Source organism: Crotalus tigris, unplaced genomic scaffold (assembly GCF_016545835.1).
Source record: "Crotalus tigris isolate CLP2741 ecotype Arizona unplaced genomic scaffold, ASM1654583v1 scf7180000024359.8030256, whole genome shotgun sequence".
NCBI lineage: Eukaryota > Metazoa > Chordata > Lepidosauria > Squamata > Viperidae > Crotalus > Crotalus tigris.
The window spans coordinates 5,827,164-5,849,860 of record NW_024100528.1 but is presented as its reverse complement, the minus strand read 5'-3'; positions in this window follow the sequence as shown (position 1 = coordinate 5,849,860).

Sequence of the window (22,697 nt, the reverse complement as noted above, 5' to 3'; positions counted from 1 at the left end):
TTCAGTTTCCCTTCTTCATTTTTATTTTTCACTAGATATAGATATAGAGCACTTCTAGATGAATCAGAATCAGAATAGAGCTGTAATGGACCTTGGAGGTCTTCAAGTCCAGCCCCCTGCTCAAGTAGAAGACCCTATACCATTTCAGACAAGTAACTGTCCAGTCTCTTCTTAAAAACCTCCAGTGATGGAGCATCCACAATATCTGAAGGCAAGCTTTTCAACTGGTTAATTATCCTCACTGTTAGGAAGTTTCTCCTTAATTCCAGGTTGCTTCTCTCTTTAATTAGTTTCCACCCATTATTTCTTATCCTGCCCTCTGGTGCTTTGGAAAATAAATTGATCACCTCCTCTTTGTGGCAGTCTCTCAAATACTGGAATACTGTCTTCATGTCCCCGCCCCCTAACTCTTCTTTTCTCTAGACTAACCAAACTTCATATGTTTTAGTCTCCAGGCCTTTAATCATCTCAGTTGCTCTTCTTTGTACTTTTTCCAAGGTCTCAAAGACTACAGTTTATTTTGCACAGGTCTTCTCATTTTATTCTTGAAAGGAGATCAAGGCTTGAATAGTTGCACAGACGGTATAGGAATGGAAATCCTTTCTTCTTTTAAAGCTCTATAGTGCTCTTAGAGAATCAATAGAAAATCATAATTTGCCATTCCCAAGAAGTTAGAATAATGCAGTCTTTGCTGGCTGGCAGCTAATGGGTGCTCATTATTGGCTACTAAGATTAACATACTTTCACACCAAAAGACCAACTAAAAAATCTCTCTTCCTCCCTTATAAAGTATAAAAGCATTACATCACTGACATTATCCTATCATGAAGTAAGCATATTCTTTCTGTTGTGAAATAGTTTTTTTCCTCCTTTACCTCTTCTGACCTGGACATATGCCATTTGTAAGAAAGATGTAACTGGTGCCAGAGGATCCAGGACTTGATGATGTATCCATATACAACAGCGGCATCAGTTGATAAGCACAGAGCTCAGTCTGTTTCCAAGTGGATTAGAACCAACATCTGGTAATGTAAAAGAACATACAATTGAAATCTTTAAATATCAGTTGATTCAAAAATAATATTGCCTCATGATTGGTAAAGCAGATGGCAGTTAAAAGCCTGAAAAATATGTAGCTTAACTTTCTAATTTGAAAAAAAGTGAGGGTGTTTTTTTTTTCTTTGCAGGCATGCCGCAATGAATTTAATAAAATTCCAGATGGCTCAAGAAAATGAGTCTGTCACTGCTATACAATAAGAGCCTTGCTCACTATCACCTGCCAAATGATTTGAGATAATGTTTCTTCTTAAACCTCATCCCAGATATGGGATTAATTGCATTTGAAATTAATCCCAAATCCCATCAATAGTTCCTTTTCTTCTAACTATTGAAAAAATGTATTTAGAAACTCAGCATATAAATAAATAAGTAAAATAGACATGAGTTTGAATATACAGCATGATTATACTATAAAGAAATGGTTCAAAAATTAGGATCTAACAGCAGAATTTGACACAAATCTATAATGCTCTATCTATGTTATGGATAGGTTAGTGTGATCTTTGTGTGCCAGTTGGGATGGATGGGACACATTCAGCTTTTTACAGTGGAAAATGCATTGTTTTGTTTTTGTTTTACTTGAGAAACATATTTCATTGCCCAAAACAATGAGATTTTAGAAACAAAATCTTCCCACCAACTTGCAGACCCCTAGTCTTGTCAACCATTCACTTTTAAGAGAGCATAAAGAAAGAATACTTTTCTATCCTGTTTATTTTTTTTTATCCAGATAAGCTTCATAGCTCACCAAGAGAAAGAGAGAGAGAGAGCAATGATCCTTGAGAATTAAAATGGTTTCAAGGACCACTATTACTGTAATAGCCTTTTTGAAGGCTTCAGATTCCCAGACATCATAAGCTTGATATACTGTGGAGAACATCACAAATGAAAAAGATGGAAGGAGAGGAGGATTTTTTTTTTACCATACATCCTTATAGTTCTATATTTGTGTAACCTTCTAGTTCTCTATTTCTGGATAAATAAAAAGAGATGGTGGGAGGAATAGGAAAGATGGGAAAGAGGAGACAAGATTTTCCAGATATTGATCTACTTTACAGAAGAGTTTAGGAGGGCTTCATGCCTTTATAAGAACTCCAGATGTTTCTTTTTAACAGATAAACTATTGGAACTGCAACTCCAGAAATATTGATTCCGCATATTGTATTGATGAAGACTTTTTCTTCAATGAAGGGAAAGTCTTCATCAGTATTATAGTGATTATAATAGTGACTCTTAAAGGTATTATAAATTGAAATAGCAGGCAAGGAACTCCTGCTTTGTCCCTGGTCCATTTTCCCAATTAGTAGATTGGTAACTGTTATGTCCTGAACCTGCAAAAGCAGGCTTGGACGTTGCATTGGTCCTGGGCATTCCAAAAGCTGCCCGGGACTAGACAGAGCGGCACTGGCCTTGTGTGCATGCGCAAGGCGTGAAAATGCTCTACTCCTAATGGTGACACTGTCCGGGCTTCTGGCCATATAAAAAGGCCTGTGTGCCTTTTGCTTTTGTTGTTGTAGAAGGAGAATAAAGTGTTTGTTCAGCATCGCCATGTGTCTTCATCATTCACATGTGAACAAAGTATACAACACTGGCAATGAAGGTGGGATCCTTTGCAAGCTGAAACAAAAGATTTAAGGACTTACCCAGGAAGTCCTGAAGAGGGGAAGACGGCGTCTGAATCAGTGTCCCAGCCTGCCAGTACAGCGTCGCTGGAGGGTGAGCTCGGCTAAAGGATCCTTTCCCCAAACAGCAGCTTGCAGAGGAAGTGAGTGGTGAAGGTCATAAAGTTTATGATGTCGAAGATTGGCCTCTTGACTGATTTCGATGTCTCCCACCCAGAGAGATGGAATTCCTATGTAGCATGGATGGAGAACTACTTCAGAGTAAATCAGATTAGAGAAGATGGCCTGAAGGCAGCAACTCTTTTGTGTGCCTGTGGACAAGAAGCTTTTGACATTGCAGAAAATCTGGTGGCCCCTGCACCTCTGGAGTCAGTAACATATGCTGACTTGAAGAAAATGTTGAAGGAACATTTCCAGCTGAAGTTATCTGTCATTGCTTGGAGGCATGTGTTCGAGCAGAGAGACCAGAGGCCGGGTGAATCTGCTGCGGACTTTATTGCAGCCTTAAGGCAAGCAGCCAGACCTTGTGAGTTCAAGGATCTGGAAGAGAGGGTGCGAGATTGTTTTGTCTGTGGCTTAAGGAGCAGAGACTTACAACAAAAGATTTTTGCAAAAGAAGATGTCTCCTTCCAAGATGCGTTGCGAGAGGTGGCAGCTGAGGAAGCAGCAGGTGGGGCTGTGAAGGCCTTGCGCCTTGCCAGGAATCCTCCAGGCACAGCTACCATCCATCAAGAGGTCGCTTGAGAAGGATCAGAAGTGGATCCTGAAGAGGAGGTTGACAGACTTTACCAGCCAGCTGAGAGAAGGCAGAAGGGACGTCCGGTCAAGGCCCCAGCATCTCTTCAATGCTTGGGTGCGGAGGATGCCACAAGCGAGCTGACTGCAGGTTTCGCTCCGCCATTTGCAGGGCGTGTGGCAGGCAGGGCCACATTGCAAATGTCTGTTTGGGTCACCAGAAGGTTCAACCTCGAGAAGAATTGCTTTAGAAAGGTACCAAGGTCCCCAGCCAAAACAGGGTGGGTTTCTGTGCATCGCGCAGGAGCATTCTAAGAACAGGGACACACAAGCTCCTTAAGAAGAAACTTTCCATTAACGTAAGGTTGCAAGGGGTTCCCTTACTGATGGAGCTGGACACAGGGTTCGCTCTTTCCATTGTTTCAATTAATACCTTTAAAAGGATTTGCAGCAGTAGTGGCCTTCGAGTTAAACTCAGGCCATCGAATCTAATACTCACTGATTTTCAAAATTCTATGGTGTGTGTTAAGGGGGAGGCCACCCTTAGGGTACAGTATAAGGATTTTGAAGGTTCCCTAGATGTGGTGGTTGTTGGGGGTGAACGTACGAATCTTATTGGACTCGATTGGTTTGAGGCTCGGAGAATCCAGGTAACTGGGCTGCACAGCTTGCAAATGCTGGGCCTTGCAGAGGTTTGCAAGGAGTTTGCAGATGTGTTTAGTTCAGAGCTAGGATCCTACAAGGGGCCTCCCATTTCGCTACGGTTAGACCCAACCATCACGCCTATCAGGGTTAAGCCTTTTGCCCTCAAAGGTAAGATTGATGCTGAGCTGGACAAACTGCTCCAGCAGGGCATTCTAGAACCTGTGGATTGAGGCCCAGGTGCACAGGTGCCAAGTGTGCCAACAGTCTCAGCCTGAAATGCCTCAGGCCCCAGTACATAGGTGGAATGAAACTCAAACCCCATGGTTTAGGGTGCATATAGATTACGCTGGGTCCTTTCAGGGGCAATTCTTCCTGGTTGTTGTTGATAGCCATTCCAAGTGGCTAGAGGTTGTTCCTGTTTCCTCCACTACTACTGCCAGGACCATCCAGGTGTTGAGAGGAATTTTTGCATCACACGGTCTTCCAGATGTTCTGGTTTCAGATAATGGCCCTCAATTTACCTACACCATGCACAGTCACAGGGAAGAGCCCTGCTGAACTCCGCTGGGGTCGCCGCCTCACCACTAAACTGGATAGGCTGCACCCTGACCGGGTGGCTTCACAGGTGTCACAACCGTGGGCACCTAGGAGACTCCAGGTGGGCGATCCGGTTTGGGCAAGAAACTATGGGCCTGGACATCTCTGGGTCACAGCTATGGTCTGCAAGGTCTCTGGGCCGTTGTCATACGAAGTTGCCTTGGGGGATGGCCGCGTTCTTTGCAGACACATAGACCAACTGCGTTGGAGACTGGACTCTCACCCTTCCGCTCCTGGCTCTGCTCTGGGGGAGGAGGAGGACCATAACATGCATTCTGGGTCACAGTTTCCCAGGCCTAACAGACCCTCACTAGCTGCTACTGAGGCTGTTTGGGATTCATCCCAAGGTTCTGCAAGTGCTCCAAACAGGAATTCACTGGATAGGGGGTCATCCCACACATCCATAATTACTCCAGACAGGGAGTCACACTGGGGGTATCCACAGTATTCACATATGTCAGATAGTGCTCCATACAGGGAGACTGACCGGGGTTATCCACACAAATCACAAGCAGCAAGAGAAAAAGAATTCCATCAGGGGTGCTTGCCTAATTCCACAATTGCTCCCAAAAGGAAGTCACCAGCAAAGGGGTTGCCATGGAGGCGACTCCTGATTCTGGCACCTCGGGCATGTGCTTGGGGGCTACAGAGTACTGGAGCACTTCTGCTGCTTGGGCCTTGGGCTCGAGGGACAGTGTTCCCAAGAGGGGTCCATTGTGGACTCGGGGACTTCCACACCTCCAAGGTATGCTGGCTTGGACTTAGAGGGTCCAGCCAGCCAGCAGCTGGGTGGTCAATCGGGTATTTGGGGGAGCAAAGTCCTGGCCTGACTAGCCTGGTAGGCGAGCAGGTAGGCCAGGCACCCTCACCAGGGTCACCTGGGAATTTAGGGCAGCAATGTCCTGGCCTGCCTAGCCTGGTAGGCGAGCAGGTGGGCCAGGCAATCTCTCTGAGCCTTAGAAAGTCACAGCGGGCCAAGTGCCCACCCAAACATCTGAGAGACTTTGTGAGGTTGCTGTCAAATCATGAGGGACCTGCTCATGAGGCCCCTGAATAAGGGGAGTAACTCATGAGTAGATTATTTTGTATTAATTTTGATTTCGGATACATTTATTTGTATTAATAAATACTGAAGGGGGTTTGCCTGAGATCCGAGATTCCACACTCTTTGCATTTGAATAATGCAACTGTATGCCACTCTTCCCAATGCACGACGTACATGTGTATAGGTGAAGTATGTTCCATCTAGGGGGGAGGGTTGTTGTGTCCTGAGCCTGCAAAAGCAGGCTTGGACATTGCATTGGTCCCGGGCATTCCAAAAGCTGCCCGGGACCAGACAGAGCGGCGCCAGCCTTGTGCACATGCTCAAGGCACGAAAACGCTCTGTTCCTATTGGTTGACACTGTCCAGGCTTCTGGCCATATAAAAAGGCCTGCGTGCCTTTTGCTTTTGTTTTTGTTGTTGTAGAAGGAGAATAAAGTGTTTGTTCAGCATCACCATGTGTCTTCATCATTTGCACGCAAACGAAGTATACAACAGTAACCCTAGGCTGTTTCAGCTACATTTATTTGTTTACTTAGTTACTTACACTATTTGTAAACTGCCTAGTCAAAAAGACTGCCTTCTTTCCAACTGTGAGGAAAAAAACCCGCAGAAATGCAAGTTTGCTACCAGAGCATGTAACTTTCTTAACATGCTTTATTTGCTTTTTTGGGGTGCCAAGCATCTTTCCATAGATATTCTCAATGTGCTTGGTTCTATTTACACAAATCCTGTATGTTATGCAAAAATATAAATCGCTGTAAATCAGCTGGAAGGTTCCAACTAATGTTAATTTTTTTCCTTCAAAATTTCACAGCCTCTTTGTCACCAGTTTTTCCCTCAGTCATCTTTCTCTTCGGTTGACCCTCCCCCCCCCCGCTATGCTAGGATTCTCACTATATGCTTACATACTTGCAAACTGGTGAAATTTAAGACAAAATTTCTTTTTTTTTAAGGATGGGAAAGACATCCTTGGGAGCAAAACATTTTGGTGAATGCCTCAGTATTCCATTTTAATTCAGACCATGCCTAGCTGGTAGTTTCAAGTACAGTTTGTTGTAAGTAAATCTTCTGGAACTGGAAGTGATTCATGGTATTTCAGTCATAATCAGAGTCAGTATATTTTGGACTACCCAGAGGCAAATTACAAGGGTTAGAATATCACCTTTTTGTCTTATTGCAAAAGCTTGTTTTATACGTCATCCCAAAACAACTTCTTTGCACCTCGTGAACATGTAATTTTGTTAAGAAGTAAAAGAGTGTAGGCTTTGCCAGCCTTTTCCTATATGTACCCCCTTATGTTGCTCAGTGGACCACAAACCTCTCGATTGGAGTTGGGGGCAGGGGTCAGTTGTCTTGAAGTCAGAATATAATGAAATTTAGGCTATCCTGGATTATAATGAAACATCGGTAATGAAAGTTTTGCAGGAAATGTTCAGAACAATTATTGTAATTTTAAAGAAGATGAAATTATAGAGAAGGGAAATGTTATAGTGGAGAACTCTGTATCACTGCTATAAAATCATAGAATATGTTACTATTAACTAAGAGGAGAAGACTTACCTCTTATGTCCTTGCTCTGAATGCTTAGTGCTACTGACTTGTATTATTGGTTGCACTATCATATATATTCACTGAATGACATGTATCTAGCGGGCAGTTCATGGTCTGAAAGCCAGAGCTCAAGTTCATTTTTTATCTCTGCCTGTCGCTCAATGTACAGCTACAGGCAATTCCCTCACAGAACTTCATCACTAAATCTTCCATATATAAACTAGGTGAGGATTGCATCGTTTTAATACACATGTAAATCTACATCCTGCTAGGTGTCAGAAAACAAGTATTGCTTAGTCTGGCAAGTCTCCAGACTCAGGAGGCAAGTTCAGTTGATGTCACAAAGAGCATAAGGATTCCTTGATGATGTCACGAGACAAATTTGTGACTTCACAGAGTGTTGAAAGAGGTCAGCTGTGAATGCCTAGAAAATATGGCTGCGAAAGATTAAAGACATAGCTGTGATCAACCCTGTTTTTAGAGAATACAGAAAATATCTTTCCTTTCAGTGTTTTGTGAAATTGTTCTAGCCTTTTTCTCAGTTCCTTATGCTAATTCATCTAACGACTCAGTAACAACATGGCGAGGGCATGTAACTATTCTGTGAATTGCTGAATTGTGTAATTGTGAAAGCTGAATGGTCAAGTAATATATGCAATAGTTATCACCAACAGGCAGATAGCATCATTTACTCTGGGGCACTTGCATACTGAAAAGCTGTTCTCAAGTGTTCAGAAATTCATGATTAGCTAATGGCTTAGAAATTTATTTTTCTGCAAATTATCCTCATTTCTGAATCCTGGCAAGCAGGGTAGAACAATCCCCCAGCAATTTTATCTGAAGAATGATACTGAGGGTGAATTTATATGATCACTTGTCCACGATGAGCAGTTACCATGACCATTTGTAACTTTGCATACATAGTACTTCTTATTTTAACTTATCACCAGAATGGGTGGGAAATAGGTTTATAGAGCTTTCATAAAATTATTAACCTTTGGAATGATACCTACCTGTAACATGAAAATAATGGTCTGTGAGTTTTGCAAAAGAATAATAATATAGTCCATGTAGGATAGTATTACTTTACTGGAGCCTGTTTCACTGTGGAGAGCATCAAAACAAAAATACTCAACCAAACTGTCCATGCTTTATCCTACTAAAGAAATTAAAATAGTACTAAAGGAGCAATTGTGGTCATAAATTGAGGACTATCTGTATGGTGAGGTAGAAGACAGGCTGCCTATGCTGTACTCTGAGTCATGTGGCCTGGAGTGACTAACTGGGGTGAACTTAGAATGAAGCAGTCAGCAGCACTCCAAGTCTTGGCCCAACCATCTAGCCCAATGCAGTCCAAACTGCAATCCAAAACCCACTTATTTATCGCAGAGTGCCAACACAGCAATTTAACTTGAATACTGAGGTTTTAGTTTAGAAAAAACAACTCATATATTAACATCTTTTATCTTAAAAGAAAAACACAATAACAAAGCTTTCAATGATACAAACAACTTTTTATTGAAAGGTAAAAGTTTGCATTTGGCATGCTTTTGAAAAATTAATATGATTTTTGCTGTTGTGTGCATGCTGATAATTTGTCTAACCTTGGCTCATACTTTGTAAGTTTGAAAGCAACACATGCAGCACTCAGGTCATCTGTTAGTCTGTTTCTGGTGTCAGATTTGATATAATTCAAAGCTGAAAATAGCTGCTCATGAGCATAAGATGAACCAAACAAAGTAAGGAAAGCAATTCCAAGTGCTTTCATTGACTTAAAATTATTTGGCAGAGAATTCCACACTTTAAGGATTTCATTTTCAGAACTAACTGTGCTGTCCTTTGTCATCCTTGTTTTCGCACGATTGCTCTCAATAAGAGCAAGACATACTTTGGCTCTGTTTTTACCAGGATGGGGCTTGGGAAATGGCTTTTCCTGGTGAAAACAAGCCTCCGAGCCCTGATGCTGGCGGAGTGAGGCAGCGGAGGCCAGGGCAGATCCTTCCCCATTTCCCCTCACTTCCTCAAAGCCTCCCTTCACTAACCTCCTTTCTAGCTGTTCTCTGCCACCACGTGCAGGGCAACAAAAGAAGCTTGTGGGACTACTGATTAAAAAAAAACTTCAACCAGACCTTCCAACTTTGCGAGATCGTTTTTTTTTTCATGAGAAGATGGAAGGTCAGATTGATCTTTTTTTTTTTTCAATCCCACAAAATTCTTTTGTTGCCCTGTACATGGAGAACTGAGCTGGAAAGGACGTTAGTGAAGGAATATAGTTGCCCTGGGGTGGGGGTTAGGATTTGGCATTGTGGATGCCCTGGGGTGGGGGTTAGGATTTGGCATTGTGGATGCCCTGGGGTGTGGTGGGAGTTAGGGTTTGGCATTGTGGATTGTGGAGTGTTTGTGCTCTGGTGGGGCTATTCAAAATGCAGGGATTTCCTGCATTTTGAAGCACCCTGTGTGACTACACGGAAAGGAGTGCTCCGTTTCTCAAGCACCCCATTCAAGGCATATGAAGCTTGTAGTCTCTGCCAGATCTGGCAGAGACTGTAAGCTCCATATGCCTGGAATGGGGCACTTGAGAAATGGAGCCTTCTGCCAGATCTCTGTTGGGATAAAAAAATGGGATGCTTGAGAAATGGAGCTTTCTGCCAGATCTCCGTTTGAATAAAAAATGTTTTGGCACCTGTAAAGTATTTCCAAATGGAGGGAGCTAAAAGACTTTATCCCAGTGGAGATCTGGTAGAGACTGCAAGCTTTTGGGCTAAGTTTTCACATTTCTCAAGCCCCTTTCTAGTAAAAAGAAGCTTCTGGAGTGAGCGTGCTCACTTCGGAGGCTTGTTTTGGCTAGGAATGGGCTTGAAAAATGGCTTTTTCCTGTGAAAACTTAGCCAAAGAGCGAGGCATGCATGCCCACAGAGAAGGCTGTGAGTGTCCCCTCTGGCACACATGCCATAGGCTCACCACCACTGACCTAGTCCATAAGAATGCTTTGGGAATATATTTTTTCCTAGAATGTTTCCCTCCACAGTCTCACCTCAAGCCAGATCTGGCTCATTTCCAATCTTTTTCATTGACAACTTCTCCCACACTACTCCTAAATCTGTTTCTGTTCCATTCACTTCTAAATAGTTACTTGGCTGATGTGTCAAGTCCCAAACCTTTCTTTCCAACATTCCACTGGGTTGAAATAGTAAAGTCTTTGTTCTGGTTTATCTGCGTCCATATGTTATTTGATTTTAAGACAAGGCTTTCAGAAATCAAGTGTCTAATTCTGGAGCTGGGATGGGAAGTAATTGGAATCTGATCATGAAACACAGTACTTTACAACGAAGTAATTCCAGATTCCTTCTGGACAACAGGCCAAGTCATAAAGCATTAAATTTTTATTCATGCTGTGAGAGGCAGTTAGTTTTGTAAGACTTGCATCAAGTCACATAGGCATCCAGTTCATATATGCATATGTTATAATAATACTTAGGCTGACTCAATATAGTGTGTTCTACCAATTCAGGGATGCCTGAGTCTATTTAGGGATCACTCATATGGTGAAGAAACATAGTTGCATTGACCTGTGGCACACATCATATGAAGTTATAATTAGTTTACTCATCATATGTTCATAAAATCACAATTGGCTAGATTCACATATCACACTTGGATAGTGGATGACTGATCATTTGATGATTAGAACCACAATTAAAACATTTAGAAGTCCAAGAGGCACAATGAAGAGGCAAGAATGCAACTCAGAGGGGTTGGGTGTTTCTTTGGTTTTGAAAGGGAGAATCCATGAGAGAATGTAGGGAGACAGGACAATAATGGAATTAATGTAGACATATAAATCAAGAGCTCAGATGGTGGAAATGGCAACTAGGTCAACTGGCAAGAAATCTGGGAAGAAATAATTCAAAATGTTTCAAGAGTCTCCAACTTAATGAGATCAAATTAAATGAGGTTTGGAAATTCCTTCTGCATTTCTGAAGAATCTGTATTTGTCTATGATATTAGCATTAAAAATTACTTTCTGAAGTCTGTGTAATTCCTACTTCCTTAATACAGTATGTATGGGGATTGTTTGTGGCCTTTGCTGTTGTAGATTAATAATGACAGTTTTTTTTACGTGCAAAAACGTTATAAAAGAAATGCAGAGATTTGCTTAGCTCAATTTTCTACATCACTGTTTGTGGATGATAGGTTATAATGCTATTTCCTAAGACAATAAGGAAAATGTAAAAGATCTGGCAAGACTATGGGAACAAAATCATTCCCCATGTTTGCTTTTTAAAAACTTATTTCAACATTTATTAGCTAACTGTGCTTTTGTAAAAATGGTTCTTAAGTTTTGTACAGTAAATGAAAAAGTGAAAAAAAACCCTACATTTTCTCCTACTTCAAAAATGTTGAGGGATTAATGGTTAAAAAATGCTGTATTTGTAATAGCAGAGCAATCAGTTTTTCTTTTGGGATCCAAAACTTGTTTTGTTTACTTGTGGCAATAAAAAGAAACTTACCACTGCGTTATTTGTTGCTTCATTCTTTTTCACATAGTTTTCATTCTTTTTCACATCATGTTCTTCATGTGAATTATTGCTTTCAAAGAAACCCTTTTAAGTAGCTAGAGTATTGAACTCTACTATCCAAATGCCAAGAAGATTGATATCTAATGCAATAAACCTGGCTCTCTCCACCACTGCAACCATCACAGAAACTTTATATCATTTTGCAGAAGGGAAAAAATAGTATGCTTTCCTCCATCAAATGCTTAAATATCTCAAGCCCCGTGTATATAAGAGATTTCCATCTCACCTGTTTTCATTTGTGCAAACTCTTGTAAATATTTTCATTCATTCATTCATTCATTCATTCATTCATTTATTTATTTATTTATTTATTTATTTATTTATTTATTTATTTATTATAACTGCCATCTTAATCAATTGACTGTGGGAAGTTTATAATTCTAAAACTACAAAAAAACATCCAAAGAATAAATACAAACAGAATCATTGGATATGTGATGAGCGGCAAATAAATTTTATAAATAAATAATAAACAAATATATGGTAGCTGAGATAGTTAACCAATTAGCAGCAAAGCCAAGAAATGGTTCCTAACATATTCCAAGCCACAGGTTGAAGTACACAGCCAGATTTTTAAAGCCTTATGAAAGACCAACAGGGTTGGGGCCATTCTAATGTTTGAGGGGAGACTATTCCACAAAGCAAGGACTATGGCACAGAAGGCCCATGTAGTTCCCACCAGTCAACACTCTTTGACTGACGGGATCTGCAGCATGCCCAATCTGCTGAATCAAATTGGATGGGAACAGACTCTTGGAAAACATGATCCTCAAGAAAACCCAGTACCAAGACATGCAGGATTTTAAATATGAAATTTGCACCTTAAGTTGCATCTGGAAAAAAACAATAGTCAATGCAGCTCACATACTAGCAGTATTACACATGCTCTGTATCCAGGACCATTTATAACTCACAGTCACATTCTGCACCAATTGGAGTTTCTGAATATTCTTCAAGGGCAGACCCATATAGACTATATTGCAGTAAGCTGAGAGTTAGTTACAATGAGTAAGTCTTCCCAGTCAAGGAATGGGTGCAACTGGCACACCACCCAAATATTCTACTTGTGCATATTGTTTTAAAAGGACAGGGAACTTATAAGGTGTTGCTAATGAACTTATTAAAATTTTGAACAACCATCCTAAAATTATGGGAGGGAGGACATAGAACCAGTCAAACAGAAGAGTTTATTCAAATGCACAATTTTACAGGTACTTTGACACATGATAAAATCTGAATTTCCTTATAATTTCTGGAATCAAAACAAGGGTTTATTTTCTATACAGTTAAAGGCCTGGCTTAAGCTCATTTACAGTTATTGGGCTGAAATAGCCTGTTGCACATTGCAGAGAAAGAGAGATTGGAATTTTCATCTGATAATTTATACAGATAAATGCTACTTCAGAATTTAAATGGGAATATAATCCAGTTCAACATAATGGGGGAAACTGTGAACAATTGACTGTTCAAGAGGTTGTAAGCTGATTGTAAACAAAATAATGTGAAATTTATCACTCCATTTCTGAAAAGAAAACAAAGCCCCAACATGTATGCCTCCATGGTTCAATAAATAAGGCTGAATGAAAACACCATTAAAGATTTACCAATTTATGGAATATTGAGCTTAAGGAAATCAGGAAGTAGCAACTAGTAATAATGGATAGTAGTCATATTGGCTGTATACATTATCTCCAATAATGATAGTAGTATCACCACCCCTTTTACTGGGGAACATGAGCAAGAAGATGCTTTTGTACTAGCTTGTCAGCAACCCTATCAGCTTTCTATAGGTAGTACTTCAAGAATGAAGTATTGAACTAGAGAAATGTTTGGCTTAATTCATAAGACTGTTTATATGCAGAAGATTCATTTTCCATTTCTTTCTTTACAGATTTTGACTCATTCTCTCTTTCCTTTGCAAGTAGGAAGCTGGAAAACATTGTATGGGTATTTCTGTTAAGGATGATAATTTTTTGTTTGTTTTTTTCAATAGTGTATGTTCCTACAGTAACACACAAACTAGATATATACATACAAGAGTCATTAGACATGTGCAAATTGAGAATAGGAAACTATCTTAGATATTTCCAATTGAAAACTTTTGCTCTTTCCTACAGAAATATAATAAAAGAATCAAGGAGGGCAATATATAATCAAGTGCTTCCTGGCCTCTTATGAGTAGTCAGACTTTTTCTTCTAAAAACCAACCAAACAAGCAAAAAAAAATCCAGACCTGTTCGAGCTATTTCAGACAATGGCTGATGAATGTGATGGTTCCTTCCAACCATCACATTCATCAGCCATTGTCTGAAATAGCTCGAACAGGTCTGGATTTTTTTAAAAGAATAGAAGCAAGGAAGAACAAATATTGAGTTGTGCAAGATTGGAAAATGGAGGAGGAGGAGGAGGAGGAGGAGGAGGAGGAGGAGGAGGAGGAGGAAGAAGAGGACGAGGAGGAAGAGGAAGAGGAGGAGGTGGTGGTGGTGGTAGTGGTGGCTAAAATTGTAGCACAATGTTGTTTACAGGTCAATGATCTACTACTTCTTTACTATTTACTGCCAAGAGAGAAACTTGCTTGTGTTTCAGTTCCTCTATGTTCTATATAACTTCATTAAGAATAATGTACGAGTCTGCTGCTAAAACCATAAGAAATGCACCCAACCTTCCAGCAGCTTTGCAGATCTAAGGTAACTGAACACAGGCACAAACCATATTCCACAAAGTCTGGGATCCTAGAATTTATCAGATGAAATAAAGGAAAGCATCAAACCTAAAGAGATAGCGGTTTGGATATCCTACTTAAAATAGGATGTCCACAAATGAAAAAAAGATATCTTGCCATCAAGCCACATCCATTTAAATAAAACTAGCATGGAACACATTTTCTAGTAATGTATATACCTTATTGATCATCATTAGCTGGTATTTCCTTTTCTACCATATGTTACATATGCTAGTTCTTAAGTGTAAGTAATGAATATACCCATCAGGATAAACTTTGTATTTGAAGGAGTCCTGGCAAGATAGCTTGTGTGGGACCTCATCTTTAATTGTTCTAGTTATCCAATAGTGTTTCAGTTTTCCTTTTACTTTTTCATAATATCTCAGAATAATGCAGTATCAAGAGCACAATATGAAATCTGGTCACTAAATGTAGCTGATCAAAGTACTGCTAAATTGCTGAATGGTAATAAGGAGACTGTGGGAGCTGTCCAAGGATGCTGAGTGCTGATGCTAATCCAGATGTTAATTACTATGTAGAATTCACCAATTAGTTCCATGCTGTTTGATTTGAAACATAATTTTATTGAAGGAATGGGAGAAAATGGAAGTCTTTCACTTTTATAAACAAAGAGTAAAGAATTAAATCATTACCATCTCTGGTCATAATAGTACAACCAGTAAGACCTATCATTCCTCTTATTTAGATTATTTTATGATCACCAGTCATTAAAAGAAATATTGTGTGAGATGAATCATTTATCCATTTCAGTATAAATGAGTATCCTAATGTTCACGCAATATAAATATATATGATTAGTAAATAAGGTATACAGTAACTATTATTCTCCCCCCACAAACACCTTCCCATCATACATACATTTTACATATAAGCATTAAGAATTAAGAGGAACTTGTAAAAAATTAATAGAATTAATATAGCATAATACAACATTAAACTGCAGGTTTCAGGTTCCACAAATGTCTTACTAATGTGGTTTAGTTATGTAATATAATGTGACATAACAGATGTTGTGGTACAGCTGAATAGGGTTCCAATCATTCAATCAAACTCTTTTACAGGATATTCCATTTCATTCCTACTTTTCCCCACCTGTCAACCTATACTTAATGATGCCTGAATATGGTAAAATCTTGTAAGTACTTTTTTAGCTTCCATACAGCAAAACTTAGTTTTTAAAATGCTGAAGTTTTCCATGTACCTGCTGCTTTCTAATTTTTCCATATGCCATTTTGGCTACATAATTTACTCTTTATATACCAAGGCATAGAAGTGAACATAAGATAGTAAAAAAATACCTTAATGGACTTTTAAAAACACAGTTGGTGCAGAAAGAATATATATATTGAGACAGAAAATCAAAACTATAATTAAATATATAATTATAAAATTGATTTAGTGTGCATTTTACAAATAGTAACCTAAAATTTAGTCATATTCAGAGAGACAAAATTACACTGATTGGATAATAGTAAGTCTAAATAAAATGAATCTGGGTGTCCTGGAAATCTGACTAAATGAAGAGTTATTAGCTGTAATTGAGCATTTTTTGCAATAAGGCCAATATAACAAAACATGGCTTAATTTTCAACAATTTTTTTCTCAATGGAAGCAAGTCTTCATTGAAATGGAATATCCTGAAATTTCCTCTGAAGAACAATTGTTGGAATGATGTTAAATCTTTCCAGACTTAGGAGTTTTCTTAACTTGGAAACTATATTTGGTTTAAATATCTTGCTGGTTTAAAAAATGAGGCATGATACCTAGGAACACATCTTTAGGTAGGGCATCGAGATCTAATTGGCTTCCCACATTCACGCATTGCTATTTAGTTGGTCCTGTTTATATTCCATCATCAGAGCTAAGATGAGAAATAGTAGCATTTCAGTTTCTCATGCTGTGAAGCAAAATCATTAATTAAAATCCAACTCCACAGGAGAAAGAAGTAGTTTTAGCCAATATGAGGGGATGTGTGCCTAAGTTGAGTCTCAGTTTTTGACATACCAGCCCCATGATGCAAAGCTGTGTTAAGAACACACTTGGAACTTGAAACATATTCCTTGAGTAGAGTATACATTCTTCAACATGTGAAGCACCTTTACAATCCATGTGGGTTCTGAGCAGAAGTTGGGCATTATTCAGTGCAGAATAATGCACCTCTAAAATAATATAAAAACTGCAGGGTAGCTGCTGATGAAGGCATAATGAATGACACTCAATATATGTGTTTGCCAGGAACTTAAAACTCTAACCCTAGATACTTGAAAAATTTTACCTGTTAAATTAGGTGATTACTCAATTGCAGGCTTGAATACATTTTAGGATGTTTGGCAAAAACTAAGACAATTTTTGTATAATTAATGTTAAGCACTCCTGTATTGAAATGGATGGTAAAGACATTCAAGGCTTGTTTTAGGCCAGTTGGCATCTGAAATTGCAATGCAGCAACATTCCTATCTCAGGTGCCAAAGAGGATTGGAATATAACTCTCCTTCAATTTCAGAAAATGATGAGCTTGATTATTCATCTTAGGCACTAGAAAATTGATAAACATATTAAATAGCAGTGGTGTCTTGCCTAACTCTCTGCAGAAAGAAATCACATGGTGTAATGGCCCTGGTAGAATTCTCATAGAGTTTGTATATAAATAGAAGCAGATAACTATGGTAAAATTCTTGAATTTACACCATAATATATTTCTTATTTCTAAAGCAAATAAAAGAAAAGGGCAAATAAATAATAATGGTGTGTTATTTCATTACAATTTGTCTTGGCATCTCACTGCCAGGAAAATAGTGGGATAAAAAATAAAATAAAAGAAACAAAAAATAATAATAAAATAAAAAATAAATAAATAGCAAGAGCTGTCAATAAGTTCCCAAGCCCAATAAAAATTGGTCATCACCTTTGTGTTTTAACTCTATTGAACAACACTGGGATGTATCAATACATTGCTAAAATTTAATCCGTCCATTCAGTCTCAAGAGAGGATCTATTGTGGGTCCCTCCTCTTCTTAACGTTCATTGGTTATGGATCAGTGACACATCTTCTCATTTGTAGCCCCTATTTTATGGAATACGCTCTCTTTGGAAGCGTGAACGCCTCCTACTCTACAAATATTTTGAATAGGAGCCAAAACATTTTCCTAGTAGATGTTCAGCTCTTATATTAGGTATATGATGCCTTTTATTTGTTAGTTTTTTTAAAACAAAAACATTTATTTCCTTTATTTATATAAGTTTTAATGCAACATTTTTGGATTTCCTTGCACCCTGTCAACAGTACAATAGAATAGGGTGGGTATAAATACTGAAAAGTAAGCCAATAATGAAATAAGCATCCAGTAGTTGCTCAATAAAGTTACGATAGACAAAAGAATTCTCACTGGAGATCCTTGTGTTTATGAGAAATCAGAAATCTTAGGAAAGGTTTGGAATAATAATAATAATAATAATAATAATAATAATAATAATAATAATCATCCTGCGACGATATCTGTAATATCATCAAACATCCACATCTGCCTATCCTAGGTTCTAGGTAAGGACTCAATAGGTAGAGAAAATGCCAAATCCAGTCTGAACATCTGGCTGACTGTGCGATGATCCAAAATAATAATAATAATAATAATTCTTTGTTTTCAATCACTGTGTATCTGTGACGGGTAAACACCTTTTCTTCCAGTAGTTCTGCAGCTGCTGGCCCTGGTTGCTCAGCCAACAGTCCTGAATCCTGTAACCCATTTTTCACCAGATATCCAGGAACTCCATTATCTAGTGCGGACCTTGTTAACCCTGGTGACATCCAAGCCGGTATGGCATTCTGAAATTTATGTCTCATCATATTTTTATGGGAGAGACACTCTTTGTCTGACTCCTCTGATGAGACCTGTCCAGTATGGTTGAACCTCTGGCATAGCTCTCATCTTCCTCAGAGTACACAAGCCCCACAACCATGTCAAGGTAGTGCCTCACTGGGGGGTAGTGCCTCACTGGGGGTCACTGAAATTAGTATATCAGGAAGGCGACCAAACTGGCCTACAAGAAAGACCAAATGAAGAACAGAATAGAGGCACGGGAAGACAAAGCACTACATGGCCAATACATTAAAAAAATAGCTGGGAAAGCAGATAATAACAAGACCTGGCAATGGCTAAGAGCAGGAAAATTGAAGAAAGAGACCGAGGGACTAATTCTGGCTGCACAAGACCAAGCCTTAAGGACAAATGTATATAAAGTCAAAATTGAGAAGACAGCAACAGACAGTAAGTGCCGCCTATGCAAAGAAGCTGAAGAAACAGTGGACCACTTGGTAAGCTGTTGCAAGCAGATTGCACAGACTGATTACAAGCAGCGACATGACAAAGTAGCAACAATGGTGCATTGGAAGATCTGCAAAAAATATCATTTGCCTGTAAGCAAAAACTGGTGGGATAATAAAATAGAGAAAGTCATAGAAAATGATAAAATTAAACTGCTCTGGGACTTCAGAATTCAAACAGACAAGCACCTACAACATAACACCCCAGACTTAACAATTGTCAATAAGAAAGACAAAAAAGTCTGGATAGTGGACGTGGCAGTGCCCGGAGACAGCAGAATAGACGAGAAAGAACTGGAGAAGATAACAAAATACAAAGACCTACAAATAGAAATAGAAAGACTGTGGCAAAAGCAAGCAAGGGTAGTACCAATAGTCATAGGCTCCTTAGGTGCAATCCCAAAACAACTGGAGCACCACTTGAACACCAGTGGCATTGACAAATTCGCTATTAGTCAATTGCAAAAGGCGGCCTTACTAGGAACTGCTTCCATCCTGCGACGATATCTGTAATACCATCAAACATCCACATCTGCCTATCCCAGGTCCTGGGTAAGGACTCAATAGGTAGACAAAATGCCAAATCCAGTCTGAACATCTGGCTGACTGTGCGATGATCCATAATAATAATAATAATACCTTGGAGGTCTTCTAGTGCAACCCCCTGCTCAGGCAGGAAACCCTATACCATTTCAGACAAATGGTTTTCCAGTTTCTTCTTAAAAACTTTCAGTGTTAGAACATTCACAACTTCTGGAGGCAGATTGTTCCACTGATTAATTTTTCTAACTGTCAGGAAGTTTCTCCTTAGTTCTAGGTTGCTTCTCTCTTTGGTTAGTTTCCATCCATTGCTTCTTGTCCTGCCTTCAGGCGCTTTGGAAAATAGCTTGACTCCCTGTTCTTTGTGGCGGCCCCTGAGATATTGGAACACTGCTATCATGTCCCCCCTCGTCCTTCATTAAACTAGACATACCCAATTCCAGCAACCATTCCTTTTATGTTTTAGCCTCCAGTCCCCTAATCATCTTTGTTGCTTTTCTCTGTACTCTTTCTAGAGTCTCAACATAGAAGCAGGATTTGGGAAAAAAGTAAACCAAGTAGCAATAGCACTTAGACTTATATACTGCTCCATAGTGCTTTACAGCAGTGGTCCCCAGCCTTTTTGGCACCAGGGACCAGTTTTGTGGAAGACAATTTTTCCATGGACAGGATGGTGGTGGTTTCAGTTTCAGTCATTCACCTGCCACTCACCTCCAGCTGTGTGGCATGGTTGGGGACCCCTTCCTTACAGCACTCTTTAAGCACTTTACAAAAGTCAGCATTTTGCTCCCACAATCTGGGTCCTTATTTTACCAACCTCAGAAGGATGGAAGGCTGTGTTAATTTTGAGCTTGTCAGGATCAAGCTCCAGACTATGGAAAGAGTTAGTCTGCAATACTGCATTCTAACCACTGCACCACCAGGGCTTCTGAATGAAGTTGCTGATCAAACTGCAACTGTTTGATTTTTCCCAATTCCTTCATTTTCAGGATCTGCAATTTCTGCATCACTTACTGAGCCTTTCTTGAGTGATCCTGGGCTTCAAGAAAGGCTTTTCATAGAATGTGGAAGCACAGGAAGAAACATTTAGTTATCATGTGCAAACATCTTCATGTGAACGTTCTTGCACGTGAGCAACAGCCCGCATAAAAATAATTTATAAGAAAAGGTCTGGAATGGGTTATGGTGTGATTCCAGTCTAGTTTAGTTTCTCAGGGTTTTATGCCCCTTACTCTAGATAGCATGTTCCAGAATTCTTCTGTCATAGCTGCAGAGGACACTCCAGCAAAATGCTAAAATTGCATGAAGTGTGAGCTGAGAAGTGCTGAAGAAATTACCTATTCTCGTTCTAAAATTATGAGGGAAGTTATCTCCCTTGCTCATGCCTCTACTTAGGTTTTGATTTGGAATAATCTCCTCACAATTACAATTTATTTTAAAGAATCTTTAACACAACTGCCAATTGTGTGAAAGCTGTCACATCTGATCTGACCCTAGTGCTCTACCATTTTTGTGAAACTATTCAATGTATAGTTAAGTACTTGTTGAGTCTTGCACTCCAGCTTTCTCTGGAGCAAATATATTTCTCAGGTGGCATGATACAGCAATGGTAACCCTACAATACAACTTGCATAGATATTGGTAGGAATAGCAGACTTATCTTTGGACACATCTGATCAAGAGCAATTGTAAATCCAAATGTTGGAAGGAAGTTTTTCCTAATTTTCTAAAATGGGATACAATGTTGAATATCGGGGTTAATGGGACAATGGAGAGTTTGTTATTAAAAAGTATTTTAAAGTATGACATTTCATATCTTTTTGTGTATTTATGTAAGATTTGCTTAATTGATATCATTATGCAAATGACATAAATAACCATGAATGTCATAAAATCCTGGTAAAAATAATTTAAATTTAGCTGCCTAATCTGGGTTACTCTGGCTGTATCAAACATTTCTTATTTGAACGATGTCTGGATGGAACATAAGTATAAACAGGGCTCAATTAAATCATGGTTTTATTATGAAGTTCTAAACAATGCAAAAAAGCCCATAGGTTTAAAAACAAACTTGCAATTTTATCTAAAGTGCCCAATCCTATTGGCATGGTTGCACTTCCCTACATATGTGAAAAAGGATCTACTGCATTAGAATTTAAGGGGCAGATTATTTCACTCTAATCTTATTACTGTATCCCATTGCACATTTGCACCAGAGGGATTGGCTGAACATTTCACTCATTTTTCCAACAGTGGATTGAAAAAAAATTATAACTATTCTCCCTATTGTCCCCGTACTGACAGAAACCTATTAATAATACAAGGCTACATCAATTTCCATCAAAGCAATTAAGTGATTTTAAATAAAATAAAGTAGAATAAAATAAAATGTCGACTCACAAAGTTGCAAATCTCTAATATTACGCTGCCTTTTCATCCTCTTTGTTATTGTAGTAAAATGGCTTATTTGCTGCATTCAGCAGCAATTTAAAACTGTGGTTATAGGGGAATAATTGCATGTGGTTTTATGCAACAGAAGGATAATTTGATCTAAAAATCTGATCTAATGCTCCCGCGTAGGGACATATTCCTCTGAGAAGGGAAATGGGAATATATTAAAATAAAAAAGACAAATGGCATGAACATGAGCTGAGGAAGAGCTATTATTATTCTCTTTATCAAGAGACAGATTTTGCTGGGCTTTTGCACAATTATAAAAAGAGGGAGGGCTTTCCTTTGACAAGCAAGGGATTATAGTTAAAAGGAGACAAGTTTTTTTTTCCCAGACCATCTGAAAACAGAGTAGAGAAACAAGTGTGTGTCCATGCAGGGAGCTGATAAAACATTTCCATCTGGTTTGCCCAAAGCTACCAAAGCAATTCAAATAAGCAAAACAACAGCAATAACAAGGCTGATTTGTTAACACTGAAATATCATCCCATATTCCTCTATGAAAGAAGAACACATCCTCAAGAAGGTCCTTTTTAATATTTTTTTTCTAAAACATTATGAAGTCCAATTCTGACAGCTTTAAAAAATTGTTTTAGGGATGGTAAATTTGCGTAGGCATTAATTAACTCTTGCAATAGGCAGCCCAGACCAGCTTTGAGCTTAGTTCAGCGGTTCTCAACCTGTGGGTCGGGACCCCATTTGGGATCGAACGATCATTTCATGTGGGTTGCCAAACAACACAGTCTGCCATTTCCCCCCCCTTTTCCTTAGCTGTGCTACTCCCTTTTATTCTATTGGCTTTCGACGTT